Genomic DNA, 27,606 nt, shown 5'->3' on the forward strand with positions numbered 1-27,606 from the left:
ATATATATATGTTTATTAAATAAATAAACATAAATATATATATATTCCTGAAGTCAGCAGGTAGATCAATTTCTGGAGCTCTTTATTGCTATAGAGCCCATGAATGCTGTGAAAGTGATGCTCAAGTTTCAGTGAAGACTATAGGATACTGGAGATGCTATGACTCGGACATCTGCTGAGGATGCTATAGGCAGGGAGTAGAGTCAGCCCATGAAAGGAGCTCAGGCTGTAGTCTACAGAACTGGAGAGGTAGGGCTACCCATGGCTTTTGAAAGCCACATGATGCTTCCAAGAGCAATGGATGCAGGATATGCAGCTGTAGAATTTGGTGTTTGCCCTGCTGGGTTTTAATCTTGTTTGATCTAGTCTTCCCTTGCTATTTCCCACTTTTCCATTTGGAATGAGAATACTCAATACATGCCATTGTATACTGGAAATATGTAACTAGAATTTTTGATTTTACAAAGACTCTGTTTGTCTTGTGTCTCATAAAAGACTTGGACTTTTGAACAGAGTTGGGATTGCTAAAGACAGTGAGTAGTTTTTGAAATGAAAAAATGTGTTGTGTTAGAATCATGGCTCATGTCCAGACAGACCATACCAGGCCAAAGAGGTTCCATATGGCAGAGGTTTATTCTGGGGGAAGAGGGCAAAGGTGGCAGTGAAGAAGAGGGAGGGATGAGAGGGAGATCAGAGGGGTCTGCCTTTTATTTGGATAGTGACATAGCTGTTCACAGGTAAAGGTGAGCCAAGTGAATTTTCAGAATGTATGGCAGTTGCCTTGGCTAAAAATGTGCGGGCTCCCTGTTGCCTAGGTGTGATGTCACTGGGTTCAGAGCCGATCCTGATACCAACACACCTCCCCTTTTCTTATCATAAAGAGATGGAAAAAAAGGGGGAGGGGAAGCCAATGGTGAAAAGGGAATGGGAGCATCTTGTCTCTTAAAGTGCTTCCTGCTGTCCTGGGGCATTATCAATTTTGGGGTGTAGCAGACTTTCACCATCGGAGTCCACTTGGAACACATCAGGTTCCTCTCAGTACAGCAGGTTCTTTGTGGGCAGTGGCTGATAATACTGTAACAGAAACTGATTAATAGTTTGGTTAGAAATTTTTTTTTATCCTTAATTGAAGGAATGTAGAAACAAGATTAATGAGGCAGGAAGTAAATAATAACACCAGGAAGATGACTAGGAGAGGTGTTATGAATGGGAGTATCCACTTCCATATAGTGTGTTCGAAAATCCCCGAACTGGAGGTCTCACTTTTCCTAAAATTCTATATGTCTGATTGTAGCTCCTGGATCTTATTTCTCACTATCCCAGGTTGGTTGATGTAGAAACAGCATTCTTCTTGGAGCAACAGGCAAAGACCACCTTCTTTAGCTGTCAGGATATCTAGCCCCTTGCCGCAGACCCTCTGGGTCCCTGTGTCTGCGTGGAACGGGTCTCTGGGGCAGGTGGACAAAGCATCAGATGGGAAGACAGACAGATGCACACAGGAGAGGTTGTGTTGAATCTGAATGTATTTGTTAGGTCGAGCATCAGTCTTTTTGTAGTACAGAGAATACAATGGGTTGGAAGTCACATCAGGCAAGGTACATTGAAGTTTACCAGATACAAAGGAATGACTTCAAAAGGAATTGCAGGAATCAAGTAAATGTTTACAATAAAGATAAGCAGTCCTGCCTAGAATCAGCCTAATGACAGGCAGGAATTTCACACTTTAGTGTTATTAGCACCAGGGGGGTTCTGCTCTTGGCAGGCCTCAAGAATAATGCAATGTCACAGACCCCTAAATTCCTAGGCCTTGCTAATTCTTATCTTATCTGGAGAATCTCCATTTGTCAGGAGAGTATACCAACTTGCTTTTGGTATGCAATGTAGCATGTACTAAAGATTTCTATCTCAGTGAGATTCCCTGGCTCTTTCTGCAGACCAGTTGAGCCACTGACTCCGTCTATTGTAATGCTTAATTAGTTACTGAATAGCTTAACTTCCCTGCTGCCTTCTCACAGGATTCTAAACTCAGCGGCTTCTGGGATTTTGGAACATTGGGGGAAACTAATTATAACAGAATTAATCTTATGAGGCATTTATAATAAAACATTAAAAGAGAGCTCGTAGATCCATACACCAGACTAACTCGGGAAAAGAGTATGAGAATGAGAGCGCCAAAACTCCAGGAGGAGAGCTTCCTTGAAACTCTTTGCCTCATGAGTGGCTTTTAGGCATCACTGCCTGTCAACCTGACTCAACCGGAGTGCCGTGGCAGCCCCTGTCAGTTTTGAAGCACCACAGCTGCCAAAGCATTGATCTGTTTTTGGATGGTAAGCACAGTTTAAGACATTTTTTGAAAATGGCTTTCAAACTTGGAGGTGAACTTATTATATTGGATCATGGAAGTCGTTATACCTGCAATTCCAGTACCAACACCTATGGCAGCGGCCAAGAGTGGCACAACTTAAACTGCCCTCTTATGTTGAGCAGCTATCATATCTACAACTGGGATTCACAGGGGCTCATTTCTCTGGATTACTCCCAGTTCAGGGAAAAGGAGTACCAATGTGCAAACTCCTGACCAGCTGGCAGGTAGATGATGATATACATGAATGCTACCAACAGTTTAGGGAGCTTAGTGTTCCTATAGAATGTGTCTCAGAGGTCTTAGTACAGTTTGGCATACCAAAAAGAGGGGTAGAGGAAAGGTATGGAATCATGGAAACATCAGAGTCAGGGCAGCTGACAAAAGGTGAAGTAAGGTTACTCTGCAGTATCACTGGAGAGGGTGTAAGTGGCAATTGTGAGTTAATTCCAGGGGTCATACACAGCCAGCAATCTAAAGCTACCAGGTATGGTAATATTAAGGAGTTGGTATGCCAAAGCCAAGGTCTGAAGCAAAAGGGGAAATGACAAGTTAGTGCCATTTGTGAGGGGGTATGTCAAAGAGGTAAGGACCTCAGAGGAGTGTTTGATTACTTCCCCTACATTTCCGATATCTAGAGGTTGGGCAATTGAGACAGACTTTTTCTGGATGCAGATGGTACTTACTGGGGATCCAAGTTGATTTTTATGGTAGAGCTTACCAACAACTTCTGTCTCCCACTGGGATTCCATGGGTCTTGTATATAGAAAAAGAGTGTCTTGTAGTGTTGAGAGAAGAAATTATTGATCCATGATCCTAGCATATGTATCTGACAAGATCAATATGGGCAGCCCCCATATTCATCTGGCCATTTTTTTTTACAATAATCTTTTGTCTGGTCAAAGAGAAAAGCAAGTATAGAGATCATAATATTTAGATGGAATAACAGATATAGGGATGACAGCAATTTGAATTGGTTCCTGGAGTCTGGCTATAGAGTAGTTTCCTGATTCTATTTGGAAAGACTGTTTGTTATCTATGGGGGTTTCTTGAACCTTGAATCTCCATGTGTAAGGGCTACCCTGGATGGAAACGAACAGCAGGGGGAAGATGAGAAACCTATGTCTAATTCAGTGAGGTTGAGCTCTGCTGCCGGAGTGTAGTCTCATTTTCTGGGATTGGGGACAGGGTCTTGACATGCTCTGGAGCTTAACAGAGCATGGTCCTGTTAGGGTTGATGTGAATGAAGAAGTATCATTTTTAGATGGATGAACAAAAGGTTTGAGGTGAGACAGGTGGACAGGTGAGAGAGTCCCTTGAGTTTAGCAGCTGTAGGGGTCATGAGAATTACCTTAAAAGGGCCATGCCATTTGGGAGAGAGGGGTAAGGGTTGATGGTCTGGAGGGGATAGAAGTACTTGGTCTCCAATGTTGATAGGCAGTGAACGGGAGACAGTGTGTGCCTGCAGTAGATGTGGTCAACAAGGTTCCATAGGAGAGAACAGAGGTGTCAAAGTAATGGGGTGAGTAGATGGTCTGGGAGGGGAGAGCATTTAGGTGAAAGACCAGGCGTTAGGACTGGACATCCATACATGAGTTCAAAGGGTGAGATGAGGAGATGTCGCTTGGGGAGAGCTCATGTCCTGAAAAGAGCCAGAGGTAGGAGTTTTACCCAATCAAGGTGAAGTTCCTGTGACAACTTAGCAAGAGTAGTTCTTAAAGAATGATTGGTTCTTTCTACCTTACCTGAAGATTGAGGGTGGTAGGAAACGTGAAAGTGCCAGGGAATGTCTAGGGCCTTAGATAGAATTTGAGAAATCTGGGAAGTAAATTCAGGACCATTGTTTGACTGGGGGGAGGCTGGGGCACCAAATCAGGGGATGATCTCTCAGAGGAGAGATCAGAGACTGTCTGAACCCTTTTGTTAGTTGTGAGAAATGCCTCCATCCACCCTGAGAAGGTGACCACCAAGACCAGGAGGTACTTGGCACATATTTACAGTGAGCATGTGGGTGAAGTCAAGTTGCCAGTCAGGTCTTTGAAGGGAACCTCTAGCCTGATGGGTAGGAAAAGTGGTGCTATAATACCTTGAGTTGGAGTCTGACATCTGACAGATTTTTCAAGAAGCAGTGATAGAAACTTAAGTCCTCAGGAATAGGCTGTAGGTTAGTCTTAACAAAATAAGACTAACAATTATTGTTAGTCTTGGCTGTTAGGATGAAAGAGGTGGTGAAGAGAGGACAGAATTTCATGAGTGTCAGGGGGTGAATAAGAATTTCCTGGGGAAAGTGAGATGAGTCTAGGCCCCCAAGACTAGATAGCTCTAGCTGCCTCGTCAGTTTGTTTTTTTTCCCTTGGAGACAGTAGAGTCATCCATTTGGTGGGATCTGCAGTGAACAATCCTAATAGCTGTGGGGAGATGGAAGACCTTTAGCATGGCCATAATTTGGTTTGCATTAGTTACTGATCCTCCTTTTGTGGTAAGTAACCAGCGCTCCTTCCAGATAGCAGTGTGGGACAGAAGGATATGGAAAGCATATTTGGAATCTGTGCAGATGTTGAGAGATTTTCCCTATGCCAGTTGAAAGGCACTGGTAAGGGCTATTAGCTCAGCCTGTTGATTAGTGGTGTGAGCAGGAAGAGTCTGTGCCTCCACTACTTCAGTGTCTGACACTATGGCATAGCCAGCTCTTCTGGCCCCTTCAAATAGAAAGGAGCGCCCATCTGTATACCAGGCTTGAGGCAATGTGCCCTGCCATATGTGTGAAGGATGAGGTAATATTTCCTTTAAAGTTTCAGTGCAGGAGTAAGATAGGGAGTGGTTAGTATTTAGTCAAAGAAGAAGACTGGAAATATTAAGAGATGGCCATGATTTCAAGGTGAACGTGGAGCCTTCTATTAGTGATACCTGAAGAGGAAGAACCCTGGAAGGAGGTAAAGTCTGTAATCCTTTGTATGTTAAGAGCTGTGACAGGTTATTAGAAGAGAGGACATTTATAGGCTCCCCCAAGGTTACTTTTTTTTGACCCTCAAATAAGGAGTTCAGTGGCTGTTAAGGTACAAATAGAAGGTGCCCACCCCTGGATTGGTTAGATCTAGGTTTTTTGACAAGTATGCTACAGGTGCAAAAGAGAGTCCCAGTTGGTGACCTAAGACTCCAAAGACAAATTCTTCTTTTTCATATACATAGAGGGAAAAAGGACAAGCCAGGTCAGGGAGCTGTAAGGCTGGAGCCTTAAGGAGAGCCTGTGGTAGCCTTTGAACGGGCTTGGTAACAAACAGGTTTGTGAAGAGGTTCCTGGATAGGGCCTAACACTGTTTCATATAAGGGGCAAGAAAGGAGTGAAAAGGAAGGAACCCAGGAACGTGAGAAACTGGCCATTTCTAGCAATGATAAAACCTCTTTCTTTGTAGAAGGAACAATTAGAGACTGAATCAGATTCTTTCTATCTAAAGTAATAGCCTTGTGGGTTGGGGTAATTGTTAGTCTTAAATAGGTGACCCAAGGAGTGGACAGTTGGACTTCAGAAGGTGAGACCCTGTAGCCTCGACTAGAAAGGAAATTTAGAAGAGCAGAGGTGTCAGCTTGGCTAATATCTATCGAGGGGCTACAGAGAAGGATGTCATTTACATAAAGCATAATCTTAGATTTAGGGAGAGATAAAGAGAGTAAATCAGAAGCCAGGGCCTGGCCAGATAGGTGTGGGCTATCCTGGAATCCCTGAGGTAGAACAATCCAGGTAAGTTGAGTAGAAAAGTGGGTGTCAGGATCTGTCCAGGTAAGGGCAATTATGTTCTGTGACTGAGCATCTAGAGGGATAGAGAAAAATGCATCCTTGAGATCTAGGACTGAGAAATGGGAAGTTTCCGAGGGGATAGTGGAAAGATGTGTATAATGGTTAGCTACAACAGGATGGATGGTAACTACTGCAGAATTAATGCAGCTGAGGTCTTGAACCAGGCGATAGGTATCATTGGGTTTCTCACCTGACAGTAGAGGGTGTTTGTGGATAGCCCTGGAGCTAATTATATTTGATGTTAATTCTGTTCTCCTGTGAGTGGTTGTGAACAAAGAATGAGTCAGCACTCAGGTGATTTCCTGTAAACTTGCTTCCCACCTTAATTTGTAAAATAGATGAGAGCTGATGATTGGGCAGATAAAGGGGTGGTGGAGCAGAAGATGGGAGAGGGAAGAAGGAGAAAATGGAAGAGGGAGAGGATGCAGAGGAGGAGGAAGAAAAAGAAAAGCTGAGCAGAAGCACATGTCCTGGAGAATCTACAAGTTCTAAGGGGTCTCATAGATGTGGAAGATGGTAGAGTAGTGGTAGATCTGCCCAATTTAGGCACACAACATGTAATCGTATTAACTGTGTTGTGTTTTCATTTGCCAGGGCTTATTTGGGAGGAGATTCACCACAAAAATAGGGGTGTTAAATGGGGAAGCAGTGAGATGAAGGAGTTCTTTCCTCAAGAAGTCAGAAATGATAGCCTTAAGTCCCCTGAAGCTCTGAAGAGAGAGAGGGTATTGAGCTTGGGTGATGTACCTGGTAGAGTCCAGTAACTGGATGACAGCAGGAGAATGATGTTTAGCAAAAGAGGGGTTCTTGGCACCCCAAACTCGCTGGTCCATCTGAGAAGATGGTAAAGGAAACAACATTTTAGTGTTAGTAGGTTGATGGGCTAGAAGAAGGAGCAGAGAACCTGCTGGCGAGCTTGGGTTTAGGTGAATGGAAGAAGCAAAGGAAATAGAGGCTCTCAACTTAGCTAAGAGATTCCTTCCCAATGAGGGGACAGGACATGTTGGTACTACCAAAAAGGAATGGGTGGGAGGTACACACCTAAAAATACAACTAAATGGTGGGGTCTGGTGAGGAAGGTAAAGTTGTCTTCCTACCCCGAAAATAGGAAAATGTGAAGGAGAAATGGGTCAAAGTTGGTCAGGACTGAGTAAGTGGATCCAGTGTCCAAGAGGAAAGATATGGGCCACACACATACCATGATGGCTACCTGGGGCTCCCTACTAGTGATAGCCATGGTCAGGTTGAGAGAGCTTGGGCTTTTTCAGTTGTCTATAGCCAAGCCTAGGAGATTAGCTGGGAGGTTAACTGGGAGTAATGTCCCACTGTCCTGCATGGTGTGAGGTCAATCGACAGCCCAATGTCCCTCCTGATGGCACCTAGGACATGACCCCCTTGGCTTGCTGGGGGGATAGGGAGCCCTTGCCCAGTGACCTTGTTAACCACATCTATAGCACTGGCCTGGTGGCCTCTGAGCCTTAGAAGACCAGGAGTCCATGGTAGTAACTGAGGCTGTTCAGACAGCCTTTGCCAGTATGAGGTATTTTTGTTTTTGAGCTTTCTCATCTCTCTCATGGTACACCTTGAAGGCCAGCACCAAGACTTCTGCCTGTGGAGTTAGTTGGCCCCTTTTCCAACCACCTAAGCTTAGCTTTTATGTTGGGATAGCTCTGGGAAGAAAGTAGGTCATCAGAAGTTGCTTACCTTCTGGGTTTTTAGGGTCCAGATTAGTGTATTGTAATAAAACCTGTGTGAGGCATTTTAAAAATTGAGATGGGTTTTTTTGTTTGTCCTGGACAACCTCTTTGAATTTTTTCCAAGTTTACTGACTTTAAGGCTGTCTTTCTTAGGCCAGCCAGAAGTCAAGTTATAAATCTATCTCTGGCTAAAATACCACCTGTGTAATTACAATTCCATTGAGGATCCCAGTCAGGTCCTGCCTCAGATCTGATTGGATATGTTCCATTTGTTTGATGAATTTCATCTGCATGCATTCTTGCTTCTTCCCAAACTTGCCTGTGTCCATCAGGAAGTAAATTATTAGTAAGGATCATATGTACATCATGAAAAGTCAAGCTATAAGATTAAGTAATGTACTGGAACTCTTTAATAGAAGGCAGAGGAGTTAGAAGTATAGTAACCCAGTTTGCTTTCTATTTGAGAAAGTTCACTCAGCAAGAAAGGAGCATGTCCTTGTCCGACAAGACTGTGCACCCCAGAAACGTAGAGGAAGGTCTGATGCTGGGTCATGTGTTCCTGGAGAAGGACTTGAGGGTTTGGCCGTGGCCTTAGAGCACGTGATAGAAGGGGTAAAGGTTGGTGCCAATGCAGGGCGATTGGAGCAACCTGCAGCTGGCACAGGAGGAGGGAGGGGTCTGTAGAGGTCAAGCTAGTAGGCTCTTGGGTATCCTTGTGAGAAGGAGAAACTGAGGCAGAAGTTTGGATTGTCAGCGGCATGGAACCAGATCTGCGGTGGAAAGGAGGTGGTTCATTAGCTGGATCAAGGGTTGTAGCATCATCTAGTGGAGGTTGTGTAGGTTTCATGGCTAAGAGAAGTTGGGTTGGGGAACAAACAGAACACATAGAGGGGTGGGAACAAAGATAGATGACTACATCAACATAGGGAGCCTCTTTCCATTTATTAGACCACTGGCAGTATGTATGAAGATTCCTTAAAATAATTAGATCAAGTGTGCCATTAAGTGGCCATTTGGAGCTATTATCTAGCAGATATTGAATCCAGACCTTATTGCAGAGGTGTACTAGTTTTGATGCCCTCAAGTTGGGTGTTAACTTCAGAGATTTGAGATTTTTCCAGGAGACATCCCAGTGGGGTACCTGGGGATACGTTTGAAGACAACATAGTATCCACTGGGTGATGGGATGTTACTGAACTATTTGTCCCAGCACCTGAGAAGAGATCAGTAACAGGTTATGAGTATACAGCCAGACTGGATGTTCTCGTCATCACGTGAATATCCAGGGGCTACAGCAAAGTCCCAGACTTGCCAGAAAGCAGTCCTACTTAGATCTAGGAATTCTGGAATGGTTGCAAGAGCCCGAGGGATTGATTATGAACCGCTTTCTGAGTAGGGAAGCCATCCAAAGGTCTAAGTCTTATCTCATAGGACAGCTGGTTATAAAGACCAGGGCATTGAAATGCCAATGCCTTAGTGTCCCCCCCCCCCACCACCACCACCAAAAGGCTTGGCCAGGCCCTATTTGGGCATTTAGGGTCCCTACTGCTGACTGGAGAAAAACCTTACCAATTTGCTAGTGAATGTTTATGAGCTTTTGCGGTCTGGTAGCAGAAAACATGGAACTGTATGGTTGGTGTAGATGTGTAGACTCGTCTGACCTTGTAACCCATGTGGCAGAGGCTAGTTCCACATGGTAGACCATGGCAGCTCAGCTCACGTGGTAGCAGTCTATGAATCTCAAAGTGGTGGGTGGCAGTGGTCTTCAGCAGCATCGGTGGTGGCGGTGGGTAACAGCAGATGCAGTCCACATGCTGCAGCAGTGACGGCAGGTGGTAGTGGTGGCAGCTGCAGTCCACTTGGCGCTGTTACAGCTGATTCTTCACAGTCATGCCTGTTGGTGCAGGTGGCCAACTGAACTCCTGAACTCCATAGTGTAGTAGTAGTAAGCCGGCCCCTGGCCTACGTGAACTGGGTATTTCTGGAAGGCAGGCTGGAGCTGAAAGAGAGAGACTAGATGGTGAGAAAAAAATGAAGCCAAGACAAATTTTCTCTGATCAAGGCCCGGGAGTTTACTAAGAGACTGTGCTTATAAGGGGGAAGGCCCATCCCCCCCCCCCCCCCCTGCGCGCCAGTCCACCCTTGGTGCTTTGTCACCAGACAGCCGAAATGAGCTGCATTAGTGCTCTCATAAGATGATCAGTCTTGTAATAATCTTAATTAATAATATATGGTTGAGTAGAAAATCTTAAATTTGCAATCAAACTGCAAGCTATGGTCAATGGAACACTGGCAATTTTAACAATAATTTTTAAGTTTCTTTTGCGATGTTAGGATAATATCTACAACCTTGGGAAAGCAAAACCCAATTTCAAAAAAATTTATCATCTTTAGATTCAATATTAGAAACATTACTATCATGTTACGAAGTTTAGCTACATGACAGTGCAAATTTTAATGCATGACAGTGCAAATTTTAATGCTTCATTAAAGAGACATTGTTTTAAATCTTATCTTTAAGTCTACCTTTTAGGATAAGAATCACATTAAATATTATCTCAACTAGAAGTATCTTTAGAGGCCTAGTTTTTTGGCCTGCTTTATGTCACATGTTTGAAAGACTCCAAACCTGAGTTACCAATTTAAAACTGTCTTGCTACCAATGTTACACCCTTTTAATCATACCCAACAACTTATAAGCTAATATTCTATGATGAAGACATGCAGAGCATATTACGCCTTTAAGACCAGTAAAAAAACAAATTAAGTGGCTACACGAATCTTATAAATTTAGACCAATCAAAGAATTTTACTTTTTCTAGCTATATTTATAAGATGAAAAAGCACTTTGTCATTTGCTAAACACAATAATCATGATTGCAGAGAATTTTCTAGGAAAAAACAACTATCAGCTTATTTGCCTTAGAACTAAGAGGTTGCAGACTTCTTTTCTTTAAAAACATTTTTTTCAGCAGTGGCTCCCCTGCTCTGCTTGATTCGTGGCTAAAGTGTGGGCCACTCTCCGGCTTTGCTGAACGAGCAGATAAAGTCTTAGCCATTTTTATTTTCCAACATGAAACACAGAACATTCAGTCATTCAGACAACGAAACGAAACACACATGAATTGACACGTGAATGGATTGGTGCATCAGACATTAGACAACACAAAGAGGACAGAGAACTTCTGCTGTAGGGGCGAGAGAATAAAACAGGGCGTCCCCTGATTTCTCTCTGTCTCTGGGAGAGTTTCAAAATCCATTTTTCTCTATTTTATTTTATTTTATTTTATTTTATTTTATTTTTATTTTTTTAAAACCCTATTCCTCTTGCCTGACGCAGTCCTTGACTGCGGACAACTGCCTGTTTTGAAGTTTCTAGTCCCCTATTTGCTGCCAAACCCCTAAGTGGAATCAGCCCTGGGTCAGCGCTGTTCCAATCCAGCAATACTTTAAAAAATGAAGTTTAAAACCAGCGCTAGCATAAATACCTGTTGCTCACTCTGCCCAATACAATCGTCTTAATCTTCCCTTCTCGTGGAGCTAGCTCCACAAAAGACAGTGGTCCCTCAGTGTTTTCATGCTGGTTTCAGGTCTCTGGTTCAGGTGCCAATCTGTAGTATTAGTAAGCTGGCCCAGGACCTATATGAACCATTTCTGGAAGGCAGGCTGGGGCTAAAAGAGAGAGACTAGACGGCGAGAAAAGAAGGAAGCCAAGACAAATTTTCTCTGATCAAGGCCCGCAAGTTTACTAAGAGACTGTGTTTATAAGGGGGAAGGCCCATTCCCCCACCCCCACCCCCACCCCTGCCAGTCCACCCTTGGTGCTTTGTCACCATGCTGTCAGCACTTGGTCACCAGGCTGTTGCTTATTTAGGAATGTCTTAGGAAAACAGGTTCAGCATCTCAGCAGGTAGCAGAAGAGCAGGGCAGTTGCCACTTCAAAAGGCCAAGTCGGAAAGCTGCACTGCATGTGGCCCCACCTCAACAAGGTCTGCACCAGCCTGCTTCAGGCTGGGGGAGGCTACACTATATCTCTCATGGGTAGTGGTTCCTGGGTTTTGGCACAAATGTTGTGTTAACATCACTGCTCAAGTCCGGGCAGACCACACCAGGCCAAAGTAGTTCTACATGGCGGAGGTTTATTGTGGGGAAAAAGGGCAAAGGTGGTGGCAAAAAGTGGTGGTGGGGGGGCAGGTCAGAGGGTCTGCCTTTTATTTGGATAGTCACATAACCACTTGCAGGTAAAACTGGGAGGTGAGCTAAGTGGATTCTGGGAATATATGTCTGTTGCCTAGGATACAAATGTGGACGCTGTCGCCTAGGTGTGATGTCATTGGGTTTGGAGCTGATCCTGATACCAATACAATACATTTTATTTTATGAGCTGAAACTGGGACTTCATGGAACAAGGGTGGGATGTTATGGTTAAAATGGATTATTTGATTGAAAGGGATCACAGGTGTTTTGGTTACTATTCAGTGTCAACTTGACTGGGTTTAGGATCACATAGGAAACAGTCCTTTGGAACATCTGAGGGCATCTCCTGAAAGGTTTTACTGAGAAGGAAGACCATCCTGAATGTGCATGTCATAATTTTATGATCTTGGGTCGAGGGATGGAAATAGAAAGTGAGCTGAGCACTAGCCTTCATCTCTCTCTGTAGTCAGGATGTCATATGCCTCCCCATGTCCCTTCCCATCATGATGTACCTTCAAACTGTGAGCCAAAATCAACCCAGCATCCTTTATACTACTTCCTGCCAGGTATTTGGTCACAACAATTAAAATGGTAATCAATTCAGGCCTAATGTCTGATAAAGCCTCTGTCTTAGTCTTATATGACTGTGAAAAGACATTACGACCACAGCAACTCTTATAAAGAAAAGCATTTAGTTGGGTGTGTGTTTATAGTTTCAGAGGTTTAGACCATTGTCCTCATGCCAGGGAGCATGGTGGGATGAAGACATACATATATGGCAGCTGAGAGTTTTACATCTAGATCCACAAGCAACAGGAAGTGAGAAGCAATTGGACCTGAAGAGAGCTTTGGCTTTTGAAACCTCAAAGCTGCACCCCATCACCAATGATATACTTCCTCCAAAAGAGGCCACACCCACTTCAACAAGGCCACCTCTCCTAATCCTTTCAAATAGTGCTACTTCCTGGAAACCAAGTGTTCAAATCTAGGAGCCTGTGGGGGCATTCTTATTCAAACTACCACAACCTTAAATGATTAATAAGTAAGAAAGTGACCGATGTTACTTTGAATATTCTATCAAAGAGAAGGTCTGTATATTGAGACAATGAAATTGCAGCCACTCTATGCAGCTAGAGGGACAGCAGCACAATGCCACATCCACTCCGGCTGGCTTTTCTTCTTTGTGATCTCTCTTGGCAGATGGCAGTTTCAAAGCTGCTTTGGTCAAGTGTAAGGGGTGTTTCTGTGCTGCACATCTTTTGTTTCAAGGGCATCTAAATTAATGAGATATTACTACAAATTCATTAGAAAATGTGTCTTCAATTTTAACTTTTTTGTTTCCTAATGTATATCGAAATGGCTTCAAAGCTAAGCAACGTGGTCGGTCATTTAGCCATTTTCTCTAAATGAAGAATTGTATATTTACAGGAATGAAGAGTTGGTTAACATTGAACAGGATTATGAGAGCACTTGATAGAAATTCTCACCATGGAGTTATATGTGAGATGCTAAATTTCTAAATGTAATGCCATTTGTTTCTCCTTTCCTTTTTCTTTTTCTGTTTTTGTGTTTTTGATGCAGGGTTTCTCTGTGTAGCCCTGGCTCTCAGTAGCTCTATGTCCCAGGCTGGCCTTGAACTCAGAAATCTACCTGCTTCTGTCTCCTCAGTGCTGGAATCACATGCATGCACTACCACACCTGGCTTTTAATGCCATTTTTATCTCATTAGTGAAAATAGGCATTAGTAAGATGGCAGAAGTAAGTTGCTACTGTTAGTAATGGAATGAGACATGAAACACTGAGCACAGATTCATAAAGATGCATTTATTGGAGAAAGAAAATTTGGGTTATTTGTATTTTAGAGAAAGAAACAGATCTTAAACATTCTACTGTATTTCTTTGCTACTTAAATATGCTTGTATTTAAGTCCTTTTTGCTTTTAAATGATTGAATATTTCAAATCCCAAGTAATAATACCACCTGTCTGTCTGCCTATCTCTTTCCCTATTTCTCTGTCTCTCTATCTATCTTATCTATCTATTATCTATCTATCTATCTATCTATCTATCTATCTATCTATCTATCTATCTACATATCATTTACCTATCTCTTCTTCTTGCCTGAAGAGAAAGAATTATTCCTGAAATATCACGAGTATCTAGTTGGTTCATTATATAAAGCATGGCAGCATACGTTATTAAAAATAATATTTGAATCTCCCATAGTCCCATTTTAGGAATCATTGATATACACTGAACATCATATTTTGGTAGAACAATTTTATAGTTTGTATGCAAAGATAGTTTTTATCAGAAACTACATATTCTTGCATATTCCGGAGTCAGAAAGGGGTTTGCCTGAAGGGGTTAGCTATGAATTGGATGCTGTTACTGTTTTTGGACTGTCAGAGCAAATGAGAGTAAGTTGATTAAATTGTAAACAATATGTTTATTAGTATATCTTTCTATTTATATATATCACTATAGTTGTTGAGCTGTCACAGTTTGAGTTTGAAGAGGGGCCACTTGTTACTCATAAATCATAGGATATTTTATGTTTTGAAATAGAGCAGGAGTTTTGTAGGAAGGTTCTTTTATTTATTTATTTATATTTTATTTATCTTTATTTCTCTGTATTGAAAATAGGCATTGGTAAGATGGCAGAAGTAAGTTGCTACTGTTAGTGATGGGATGAGATATGAAACACTGAGTACATATTCATAAAAATGTATTTATTGGAGAAAGAAATACACTTTCCATTTATTTTTTATTTAATCTTTATTTTACAGTTTAGACTTTATCCCTATTCTGGTCCACCCAACCCCCATCTCCAAGAGGATGTCCCTACCCCACCCCCCACCAGATCTCCCCATTCCCTGAGGCCTCCAGTCTCTTGAGGGTTAGGTGCATCTTCTCTGACTGAGTCTAAACCCAGGAGTCCTCTGCTGTATACGTGTTGTGGGCCTCATATCAGCTGGTATATGCTGACTTGTTGGTGGCTCAGAGTCTGAGAGATCTCAGGGGTCCAGGTTAGTTGAGACTGCTGGTCTTGTTATAAGGTTACCCTCCTCCTCAACTTCTTCCAGCTTTACCCTAACTCAACCACAGGGTTCAGCAGCTTCTGTCCATTGGTTGGGCTTAAATATCTGCATCTGAAATTTTCAGCTGCTTTTGGGGGTCTCTCAGACGTCCATCACCATAGGCCCATTTTTGTGAGCACACTATAGCATTTGTAATAGTGTCAGGCCTTGGACCCTCCCCTTGAAATGGATCCAAAGTTGGGCAGGTCACCGGACTGTCTTTTCCTTAGTTTCTTCTCCATTTTTTTGTTCCTGTAGTTCTTTTAGACAGAACAATTCTGGGTCAGAGTTTTTGACTGTGGGATGGCAACCCCATCCCTCACTTGATGCCCTTTCTTTCTACTGGAGTTGGGCTCTACAAGTTCCCTCTCCCCACTGTAGGGCATTTAATCTAAAGCCACTCCCTTTGAGTCCTGAGAGTTTCTCACCTCCCAGGTCTCTGGTGCATTCTCTGAGGTTGCCTGTTTCCATTCTTTCTGCTGGCCCTCAGGACTTCAGTCCTGTTCCCCTCACCCAATACTTGATCATGTTTCCCTATTCCCTGCCCTGTCCCCTTTCCAACCCATGTCCCTCCTTCCCTCCTCTTCCTGATTGCTTTCTTCTCCCTCCCAAGTGGGACTGAGGCATCTCTACTTGTGACCTTTGGCATGTTAACCTTGAGTTCTGTGAATTGTATCCTGGGTATTTTGTACTAATATCCACTTATTAGTGAGCACATACCATACATGTCACTTGGGGTCTGAGTTATCTCACTCAGGATGATATTTTCTTCTTCCATCCATTTGCCTGCAGAACTCATGATGTCCTCCTTCTTAATAGCTGAGTAATATTCCATTGTATAAATGAACCACATTTTCAGTATCAGTTCCTCTGTTGTGGGACAGCTGGGTCATTTCCAGCTTCTGACTATAACAAATAAGGCCAGTATGAACATAGTGGGACACATGGTGGGTCATCATTTGGGTATATGCCCGAGTGGTATAACTGGATCTTCAGTTAGATCTATTTTCAATTTTATAAGGAACCTCCAGATTGATTTCCAGAGTAGTAGTACCAGTTTGCAATCCCACCAGCAATGGAGGAGCGATCCTCTTTCTCCACATTCTTGCCAACATGTGCTGTCACTTGAGGTTTTGATCTTAGCCTTTCTGACTTGTTTAACATGGAATCTCAGGGTCATTTTGATTTGAATTTCCCAGATCACTAAGGACTTAGAACATTTCTTTAAGTGTTTATCAGGTATTTGAGATTCCTCTGTTGTGGATTCTCTGTTTAGTTCTATACCACATTTTTGATTGGATTGGTCAGTTTTTTGGTGGTTAGCTTCTTGAGTTCTTTATATATTTTGGATATTAGCCCTCTATCTGATGTGGGGTTAGCAAAGGTTTTTCCCAATCTGTAGGTTTATTTATTTATTTTTAATAATGAAAATAGTAATTTCATTCATGAAAACCTTAACCATTCAGGCCACAGCAGATTCCTGGGGTTTTTATTGTCTATTGTCAGAGTTTTAAACCTGAAATAACAGATATAAAGTTATTTTTAAATCCATCATGGATGAGCAGTAGAATAAAACACTATATAGTAAGAACCACTGTGGAAGATGGATGACAAAGATCTTCAGTATATAGAGTTAATAATATCACTAGTGAAGAAAAAAGTAAAAAGAGAGGCTATTAGATTGAGAATGAGGGGAGAAGAGAGGGGCTTGAGGGCATGGCTTGCACCTGAACAGAGGATAGTTGACAGGGTGGAGGCATGGCAGCAGGTTGTGGGGCAAAAATTGGTGTCAGTGTTCTAGTCATATATATAGTGTTTTGTTTTATAAGATTAAATTAACAAATCTTTGTAAATGTGTATTTCAAGTTTTCATAATTTAATTGCCTCACTTAGAGATTCACGTTCTGAGTCATAATTGTATTTTTATTTTCAGAGTAAGTGTTGTTATAGAAAAAGCTTAAATTTAAGTAACAAAAATAAAATTGAAATACCCACTATAATGCTCACAGTCAGCTAATGGATGGATCATAGGGCTCCCAATGGAGGAGCTAGAGAAAGTAGCCAAGGAGCTAAAGGGATCTGCAACCCTATAGGTGGAACAACATTATGAGCTAACCAGTACCCCGGAGCTCTTGACTCTAGCTGCATATATATCAAAAGATGGCCTAGTCGGCCATCACTGGAAAGAGAGGCCCATTGGACTTGCAAACTTTATATGCCCCAGTACAGGGGAATACCAGGGCCAAAAAGGGGGAGTGGGTGGGCAGGGGAGTGGGGGTGGGTGGATATGGGGGACTTTTGGTATAGCATTGGAAATGTAAATGAGTTAAATACCTAATAAAAAATGGAAAAAAAAAAAAAAAAGAAAAGAAAAAAAAAAAGAAATACCCACTATAAAATAATCACTTTACAATTGTACATATAACTCATAGGGGATTTCCATATACAAAAACATGCATAAAATCATGTTTATACATATGCATATATATATGTGTGTGTGTGTGTGTGTGTACACAAATATATGTAGCATACTGAGTCTGTTTTTGTTGTATGTAGATGTATGGTTTCAAGGCTGACCATTTTTGCATTGGACAACTGATGAGGTGGCTCATCTCTGGGATACAGTAATTCTCTTTCTGTAATCAATAATTATGTATAGTTCTTTGTTTACAGGTGGGACATCATGAAAACTTCCTTGTATGTTAGCATCTTTGTTGTTTCATAGCAGTCTTCTTCATATTCTGGTTCTTAGGATCTTTCTGCCTTTTTTTTTTTTTTAATGCTCCCTTAACCATAGATTCTGGAGCTGAGATGCAGATGTATCCAGTGGGAAATGTGCTCTTTGTGATGCATTGATCATTGCATTTAGTCCAGTCTCTGATGGTCTCCATTTACTATAAGAAGTCAAAACTTTTCGGCAGACAGATTGAACCCAATAGTCAAGAGTTACTATAAAATCATTATGTTGTCCACTTCCTCAAATTTTAACTGAAGTACATGTAATTGAGCATTTTATGAGGGAAATAAAGGTCATAAAAGTTAGGAGGAAGGTTTTATAGCAGCAGCAGGGAGGGGTACTTTATTAACCAGGAGGTCATATTGGCACTTATAGTATCAATCTCACAATGAAAAAACAGTTGCCAGGTGGGGAGGAAGGGAGGAGAACAGAATGTGTTGGAAGCATTTTTCTGTGAAGGAACAGACAATAGATATTTTAGGACTGATGACCATCAAGTCTTTGTCACAGTTATCAGACTTCTGCACCTCTCTACCAACAATGGCAGTACTAAAATAATGAGTGTGTGTGTGTATTCCACTAAAAGTTTACTTAGAAAGTTAAGTATCAGAGACATTAAAACACAACTACTTCATTTTCTCTCATAAACAGAATCTAGATTTAAAAGAATGTATATTTAAAACAAAAAGTAAAAGTGGACTGTATAGGGGAAGTAAAGAGTCTAAAGGGAGAGAAGGATGAAAGGTAAATGGAAAGAAGAAAGGTATTCAGGTTTGGGTTTATTTACACAACAGGAAAAGGTGGAGTTATATTTGGGTAGTGACATGGGAAGGAAGGAAAGGGGAGCATAATGGGAGGACTACGATTGAAGTGCAATGACACATGCATATAAAAATGCAATAAGGAAGCATACTAGTGTGTATGAAAAAGTAAGATTTCACATGTAGGCTTTAATTTGTTGACTTTTCATCTAAACTTGTGAAAGTGATGGAGGAAAAGGCTAATAATGTCAAACAAATTGAAAACAGTGTTGTATGTGTAACTTTTGCTATAAGAATGGCTCACAAAATGGAAATAGTATATTTTTTGTTCAAGAATATTTATATTGAATCCTAGATCTGCACTGTTCTCCCTGGGCCACAGCTATGCCTGCTTCCCTGGAGGCCTGCTGCCATCCAGGACAACGAGGTGAGATACCCATGCATCAATCCCCCGAATGCTGGGCTTTCCTCAAGCCCAGGAGCAGTGAGTTCTGCCTCATACCCTTTGCATTCCATCTTACAGTCTATACCTCTATATGAAATCCAAGATCTTCATTCTATTCCCTGGGCCATAACCTTGCCTGCCTCCCTGGAGGCCTGAGGCCTCCGGAGAAAACCAAATCTGCTTGCTTTCCTGGAGGCCTGCTGTCATCCAAAACAACCAGACATCTGCTGCCGTTAGGGACTACTGGCTCTATTTGCAGTTCCCGAGGCCTGATACCACCAGGTCATCTAACATAAACAACAAAATGGCTAAAGGCCAATGAAAAAAACACAGCCAACAAATGCCAGGGCAATATGGCACCATCAGAAACAAGCTCTCTTATTACAGCAAGCCTTGGATATCCCAACACACCTGAAGAGCAAGACAATAACCTTGAATCTCATCTTACGAGGATAATAGAGGCCTTTAAAGAGGAAATAAATAAATAAATTCCTTAAGGAAATACAATAAACAGGTAGTGGCCTTTAAAAAGGAACAGATAAATATAAAGAAAAACAGGAAAATATAATAAAACAGGTGAAGGAAATGAATAAAACTCTTCAAGACTTGAAAATGTAAATATAAGGAATAAAGAAAATATAGACAGAGGCAACCCTAGAGATGGAAAACCTAGGAAAGAGAACTGGAACTACAGACACAAGCATCACCAACATAATACTGGAGATGAAAGAGAGAATCTCAGGTGTAGATGATATGATAGAAAAAAATTGACACATCAGTCAAAGAAAATGCCAAATATAAAGTGTTTCTAATCTATGTTATCCAGAAAATGTGGGACACTATGGAAAGACCAAACCTAAGAATAATAGAAATCGAAGAAGAAGACTTCATGATCAAAGGCCCAGAAATTTAAAAAAATTGTAGAAGAAATTTTTCCTAACCCATAGAATGAGATGGCTATACATTACAAGAAGCTTACAGAAAACCAAACAGATTGGACTTGAAAGTAAAATCTGCCTGCTACATAATGAAACACTAAATATACATAACAAAGAAAAATATTAAAATCTGCAGGGAAATGGCAAAGTAACATAAAAGCAAACCTATCAGAATTACACCTGACTTCTGAAAAGACACTCTATATGCCAGAGAGGCCTGGCAGGTGTAATTTAGGTCTTGCAGATCCTAAGAGACAAGAGATGCCATCCTAGACTACTATACCCATCAAAACTCTCAATCACCATACATGGAGAAACCAAGATATTCCATGACAAAACTAAATTTAAACAATATCTTTCTACTAATCCAGCCCTACAGAAGATACCAGAAAGAAAATTGCAACATGAGGAGGGTAACCACACCCAAGAAAACGTGAGAAATAAATAATTTCACAGCAAAACCAAAAGAGGAGAAACAGACTAGATGGACAGACAGACACACACACACACACATGTACACGCACATGCACACACACACTACCAACATCAAAATAACAGGAACTAACAATTATTTGCCATTAGTATTTCTCAATGTCAATGTCAGTGAACTCAATTCACTAATAAAAAGATACAGATTAACAGAGTTGATGAGTAAACAGGATCCACCATTCTACTGCATACAAGAAATATACCTCAGCAATAAAGACAGGTATTACCTCAGAGTAAAGGGCTGGAAAAAAGGTTTTTGAAGCAAACAGACTCAGGAAAAAAGCTGGTATAGTCATTTTACCATCTAATAAAATAGACTTTCAACCAAAATAATCAAAAGAGATGGGGAAGGACATTTGATACTCATCAAAGGAATAATCTACCAAGATATCAACCTCAATCTGAACCTTATGTCCAAAATGTAAGGGTACCCACATTTGTAAGAGAAACATTACTAAAGTTTAAATCACACATAGATCCTCACACATTACTAGTGGGAGACTTCAACATCCCACTCTCACCTATGGGAAGGTCTTTTAGATAGTAGCTGAACAGAGAGATGATAAAACTAACTGATGTTATGAATCAAATGGATTTAACAGATATCAACAGAATATTTTGCCCAAACACAAAGAATACACTTTCTTCTCAGTACATCATGGAAACTTCTTCAAAATTGACCATATACTCAGTCACAAAGCAAGTCTCAACAAATACAAGAAAATTCAATTAAGCCCTTGAATTTTTTTCATTATCACCATGTATTAAAATTGAACTTCAACAACAACAGAAACAGGAGAAAGTCTACAAACACATGGAAAGTGAACAACTCTCGACTCTCTGACTACTGGGCCAATGAAGAAATGACAAAAGAAATCAGACATTCTACATTCAATGAAAATGAAGGCACAACATACCCAAACTTAGGGGACACAATGAAACCAGTGCTAAGAGGAAATTTCATAGCACTAAGTGCCTTCATAAAGAGATATGATAGATCTCATACTAACAACTTAACAGAGCACCTGAAAGCTTTAGAACAAAAAGAAGCAAGCACCCTCAGGAGTAGATGGCCATAATCATTCATGACCAAACTCAATGACTTAGAAGCAAAAAAATACAAAGAATCAACAAAACCAAGAGCTGGTTCCTTGAGAAAAATCAGCAAGATAGACAAACCCTTGGCCTAACTAACTAAAAGGCAGACAGACAGTATTCCACTAAACAAAATCAGAAATTAAAAAGGAGACATAACAACAGACACTGAGGTGATTAAAAAAAATATTAGGTCTTACTTCAAAAATCCTGTACTCCACAAAATTGGAAAATCTTAATGAAATGGATGATTTTCTATCAATGTTAAATCAAAATCAGGTAAACTATTTAAAGAGTCCTATAACCCATAAGGAAATAGAAGCAATCATTAAATGTCTCCCCCACCCCCAATGCCAGGGCCATATGATTTAACACAGAATTCTTCTAGACTTTTAAAGAAGAGCTAATATCAATACTCCTCAAACTATTCCATAAAATACATACAGAAAGATCATTGCTAAACTCATTCTAGGAGGCCACAGTCACCCTGATACCTAAACCACACAAAGATTCAACAAAGATAGATAATTTTATATGAACTTTCCTTATGAACATTGATGCAAAAATACTCAATAAAATAATTGCAACCTGAACCGAAGAACAAATCAAAGAAATCGTCCACCACGACCAAGTAGACTTCATTCTAGGGATGAAGGGATGGTTCAACACTTGAAAATCCATCAGCATATGGATTCATATATGGATTCATCATATAAATAAACTGAAAGAAAACACCCACATGAGCATCTCACTAGATCCTGGAAAACCCTTTGACAAATTCCAACAACCTTTCATGTTAAACATCTTGGCAAGATCAGGGACACAAGGCCCATACCTAAACACTATAGAGGCAATAACCAGCAAGCCAATAGCCAACATCAAACTAAATGGAGAGAAACTTAAAGCAATTCCACTAAAATCAAGAACAAGAGAACACTGTCCATTCTTTCCTAGTACTAGTACTTGGAGTTCTAGCTAGAGCAGTAAGACAAATAAAGGAGATCAAGGGGAAAACAAGTCAAAGTATCATTATTAGCAGATGATATGATTCTGTCTCTGTCTCTGTCTCTGTCTCTCTCTCTCTCTGTGTGTGTGTGTGTGTGTGTGTGAGTCCAGGAAACTCCTATAGATGATAAATACCTTCACCAAAGTGGTTGGATATAAAATTAACTAAAAACAAAACAAAACAAAACCTTCAGTAGCCTTCCTTTATATAAACAACCAGGCTGAGAAAGCAATTACAATTATTGTGAGAAACCCTCACAATAGCCAAAAATAATGCAAAATTTCTTGGTGTAACTCTAACCAAGCAAGTGAAAAACCTGTATGAAAAGAACTTCAAGTCTCTGAAAAAAATTGAAGATTGAAGATCTCCTGTGCTTATGGGTCGGTAGGATTAATATAGTAATAGCAGTCATCTTACCAAAAGCAATTGATGGATTCAATGCAATTCCTATCAATTTCCAACACAATTCTTTACGTACTGGATTCTCATTTCAGGTCATCATCAGAAAAGCTATGTTTGCTCCACAGTAAGGATCAGGAGATCTGACCCTGGTTGCAGAACCATTCCTGGTTGCAGACTACAGGATTGTATTCCCACTTCATCTTTCCAGGCCATCCTAGGAGATTACTAGGAATCCTTGAAAGTGAAAGAAGGAACATTGTTGGTTGGAATAAAAACAGGGTTGAATGAGTTCCAGAAAGCAGGCTTCTCAAACTCGTGGACAACAATCTGCCGAAGAAGACAACTTTAAGAAACCAATTTGAGGCAATATGCAGAGAAATAAGATGAGAGGAGCTGCCTCAGGAAAGAAGTCAGCTGGTTCGCAGCCAAAGAATCTTGATCCAGCTCTGCCAGGAAGATGGGGAGGTTGCTCTGCTGAGAACTAACCCCCTACTGGTTCTGTTCGGAAGACAAGAACAGAACAAGCAGAAGACTCCTGGCAATGGATTTGTGGCAGTACCAGTGAAGTGCCTGAGCCAGCTCGGAAGAAAAGGGCATGGGCCGACCCCACTGTGGAGAAAGAGGAGGCATTCAAAAGTAGGATGGAGGTTAAGGTGAAGATCCCTGAAGAATTAAAACTACGACTGGTGGAGGACTGGGACTTGGTTATTAGGTAGAAGAAGTTGTTACAGCTCCCTGCTTTAAAGAATGTAGATGCCATTCTTGAGTATGCCAATTGCAAGAAATCACAGGGAAATGTTGATAGTAAGGAGTATGCAGTTAGTGAAGTTGTGGGAGGGATAAAAGAGTATTTCAATGTGGTGCTGAGAACTCAGCTGCTGTACAAGTTTGAAAGTCCTCAGTATGCTGAGATTCTGCTGGCCCACCCTGATGCACCAATGTTGAAGATCTGTGGGGCACTGTCGCGCCCGCTCTCGACCAGCAAGAACGACGCGACCACCAGTCCTTCTAACAACAGTTTATTCAGTCCTGATTCTTATTGTTTATATCTCCCCCGAACCCTGGGCCTCTCACTCCTTTTATACTCTCTCTCATCCACGCACCGCAGGCCACGCCCCCTCGCCAGTCACGAGGCTTCAGCTAATCAGGGCAGCAGGGGCAAATCTCCACCAAATTGGATTCACCTGTATCCTGGTACACCTGCGCAGCACTCAAGATGTTTGTGTCTTATATGAGGAAGTCAGGTGCAAGTCATATGACTTAGCTGCAGTCCCTGGCGCCTTTGGGACTGCCGCCACACCCGCTCCCCACAATTCCCCCTTTTTTCTTTTTTGGCAGAGAGAATGTCTGTAGATAGCCCCCCGCAGCCATGCCCCTTACCCGTCCTTGGGTGACAAACAGCATTGGTTTGATCCCTGTCTTAGGTTGGTGACATGCCCAGGGAGTCTTATCACTGACTACCTCTCAATCATGCCAAGCCACTCCTGGGGAGATTGTGTTTTGCTTGTGGCAGGTGCATCAAAAGGCCAGGATGTTACTTAACCTATGGCCAGATCTTAATTGCTGCAAGCAAGCCTCATGGGTGAAGGTAGAGGTCTGATCCCCAGTGTGCAAGCATAGGGGCCCTACACAAAACCATCCCTTAGGCTCATCACCCAGAGAGGTCTTGGCCAGCTCCCGTGTCGTTTTTCCTGGGGGAAGGGAACTAGGACACTGAACCTTCATGCAATCAGATGTGCCTTCCACAGGATGCCAACAGCAAGCTATCCTCTGTGCAGTGCTTAGCCTCGCACCCCACGGCATAACGCAGCATAATTTCTTTTAGAGCGGCAAACCGAATCTGAGGAGATTGTCCCGCCTCCACTGCAGCAAAAGCCTACGCTACCATGGCGAAAGTGCGGGCCGCACACTCTGCACCTAACACATGTGCCAAACACAAAACACACACACACTATAACAAGCATACATCCCAGGGCTCTCATCCCCACTCATCTTCCCTGAAGCAAGGGATAGATAGCCAGAGGGGCTATCTCTTTAAGGGGAATTCAGGGATCAAAAAGGCATGGAAAAATTTGAACGTCATGTCGAGCTGGTATCGGCTTCTGGAACACCGAAAGGATCTCCCATCTCGGTTCCATCCTTTGTGCTTGTGGGATCATCCACCACATCCACAGGGGCAACTGGATCAGGATCCTCATTCTTGCAGCGTCTCACCAACCTCTCCGGCACCCAAAGAGGTTCCGTCTGGTCCTGTGGAAACACACAAACAGACCCTCTCGCCCACATCAACACCTGATCTGGTCGATCCTCTCCAAATCTCCAGACAGAAGGTCCACCTACAGGTGGCTGCTGAGGAGGCATAGGGAGAGGACGCAGAAGCTAATTCGCCTTCCTCCTCCGCCTCAGCTCTTTTATTTTGTCCTTTCTGTCCACCTGATAACACTGTGTCTCCTTTCTTTTTCCTTTTTCTTTTTAAGCCCTTCTCTTCCGACATACTTTCTTGTTGCTCTATAAGGATTTTCTGACCTGTCTTGACTGCCTCTTGATTCAAACAGTAACAGAGTCCATATATCAGAACAAACAAGACCAAAACTATCAGACCTACCCACAAAGGGTCAATGGGAGAAAAAAGCATAACTACACAGCGAGGATCTATTGATCACTACACTGAGGTTATCATAGTTCCTTAACTTGTCCCCAAACCGGGAACCTTAACTTGTCCCAAAGCCGGGAACCTTTCGTTACCTTGTGCCTGCTTCCTGGCAACTTTATGCTTGCCTCTATTTTATCCGAGGTCCTTCCCAAACTCCTGGGTTACTTTGTGCCTACTTCTTGGCAACTTTATGCTCACCTCTATTTTATCCGAGGTCCTTCCCAAACTCCTGGGGTCGCAAGTTTCACTCACCGTGAACTTACGCTGCTGGCAACCACTGACTGCTGAAAGTTCTGAACTCGGTGGGGGAGTCGGTTCCCCATACGGGCCACCAATTGTCGCGCCCGCTCTCGACCAGCAAGAACGACGCGACCACCAGTCCTTCTAACAGCAGTTTATTCAGTCCTGATTCTTCTTGTTTATATCTCCCCCGAACCCTGGGCCTCTCACTCCTTTTATATTCTCTCTCATCCACGCACCGCAGGCCACGCCCCCTCGCCAGTCACGAGGCTTCAGCTAATCAGGGCAGCAGGGGCAAATCTCCACCAAATTGGATTCACCTGTATCCTGGTACACCTGCGCAGCACTCAAGATGTTTGTGTCTTATATGAGGAAGTCAGGTGCAAGTCATATGACTTAGCTGCAGTCCCTGGCGCCTTTGGGACTGCCGCCACACCTGCTCCCCACAGGGCACCACACCTACTAAGATTATTCATGAGAACTGGGACAATGCTGGTCTATACATCCCTTGATGAGAAATGCCTGGCATTATTGCTGAGCTATCTGCCTCATTCCTTAGGGAAAGAATTCTGCCTCTTTGCTTACTGCCAGTCATTACAAAGTGGCTTCTGCTGATTATTATTGCAAAGCCCGGTGAAGGTCTACTGACCACTCAGTATTGTTTGGTATCTGTAAACATTTCTGTTTAGGTCTTTCATGGTATAATTGATGCTCTTTAAAACTGTCAATGTACAACAGAGCTTATGTTTCAGTTGGTTTTCCTGTTCTGTTGTGGACAGAAAATAAAAGGAGTGCCTAGCTCCTTTCCTCATTTCAAAGTTGCTACCAGTGTATGCAGTAATTTGACAAAGAAGAAATTCAGTAGACCATTTTATTGCCTAGTTGACAACATTGCTTGAATGCTGGTGGTTTTATCCCTTTGACACTACACAGTTTTCTGTGTTAATGCTATGTGATGAGATGCCCTGGTTCCTAGTGCCAAAGGTTCAACTTAATTTATAAATCTGGAAACCTATTTATTTGTGCTTGTTAAAATTTTTGTTTATCTATCTATCTATCTATCTATCTATCTATCTATCATCTATCTATCTATCTATTTATTTATCTAATGGTCTTGACATCCAAAAACAGCCCATCCTCTGAAAGTCCATCTTTGTTGTTCCTTAGGCATTCATTCTATTTTTGTTCAAATTGTTGAAGGATGGTGATTTGTTTTCTGGTTTTTGTATTTGAGTCTAATGCACATTCTAATATGATAGAGGCAATGCAGTATTATATAGCCACAGTTTTCTGAAAAGTTGATATTTTAGGAATTGTATTTCAGATCTTAAATAAAACTTGTTTCTAAATTTCAAAGCAAAAAAAAAAAAAAAAAAAAAAAAACCAAAAAAACAAAAGGAAGAGTGCATTAGATCCATATTCACCACCCTGCATAAACTTCAAGTCTTAGTGAATCAACAAGATCTACAGGAAACCAGATACACTAAATCTAAGAGACAGGAACGTGGGAAATAGCCTTGAATGCATTAGCACAGAGGGCAACTTCCTGAGCAGAAGACCAATGGCTCAGACTCTACAATCAACAATTGATTAGTGGGACCTCATGAAGTTGAAAAACTTCTGAAAAGTAAAGGACATTGTCATTAGGACAAAAAAGGCAACCTACAGATTGGGCAAAGATCCTTGTCAACCCTATATCAAACAGAGTG

At 41.8% G+C, this 27,606-nt stretch overlaps 1 long non-coding RNA gene and 1 pseudogene across 1 annotated transcript in view; both read left to right on the forward strand.

Moving 5' to 3' along the window:
* The window catches only part of A530072M11Rik (RIKEN cDNA gene A530072M11), a 102,116-nt gene that overhangs the window by 58,871 nt on the left and 15,639 nt on the right, over positions 1 to 27,606 (forward strand). Inside the window, exon 4 of the long non-coding RNA NR_045765.2 lies at positions 18,985 to 19,056. This is a non-coding gene — a long non-coding RNA (RIKEN cDNA gene A530072M11). The remainder of the gene's footprint in view (positions 1 to 18,984; positions 19,057 to 27,606) is intronic.
* On the forward strand, positions 23,092 to 27,276 carry Gm11865 (predicted gene 11865; annotated as a pseudogene).

This window comes from Mus musculus, chromosome 4, assembly GCF_000001635.26.
Source record: "Mus musculus strain C57BL/6J chromosome 4, GRCm38.p6 C57BL/6J".
Classification (NCBI taxonomy): Eukaryota; Metazoa; Chordata; class Mammalia; order Rodentia; family Muridae; genus Mus; species Mus musculus.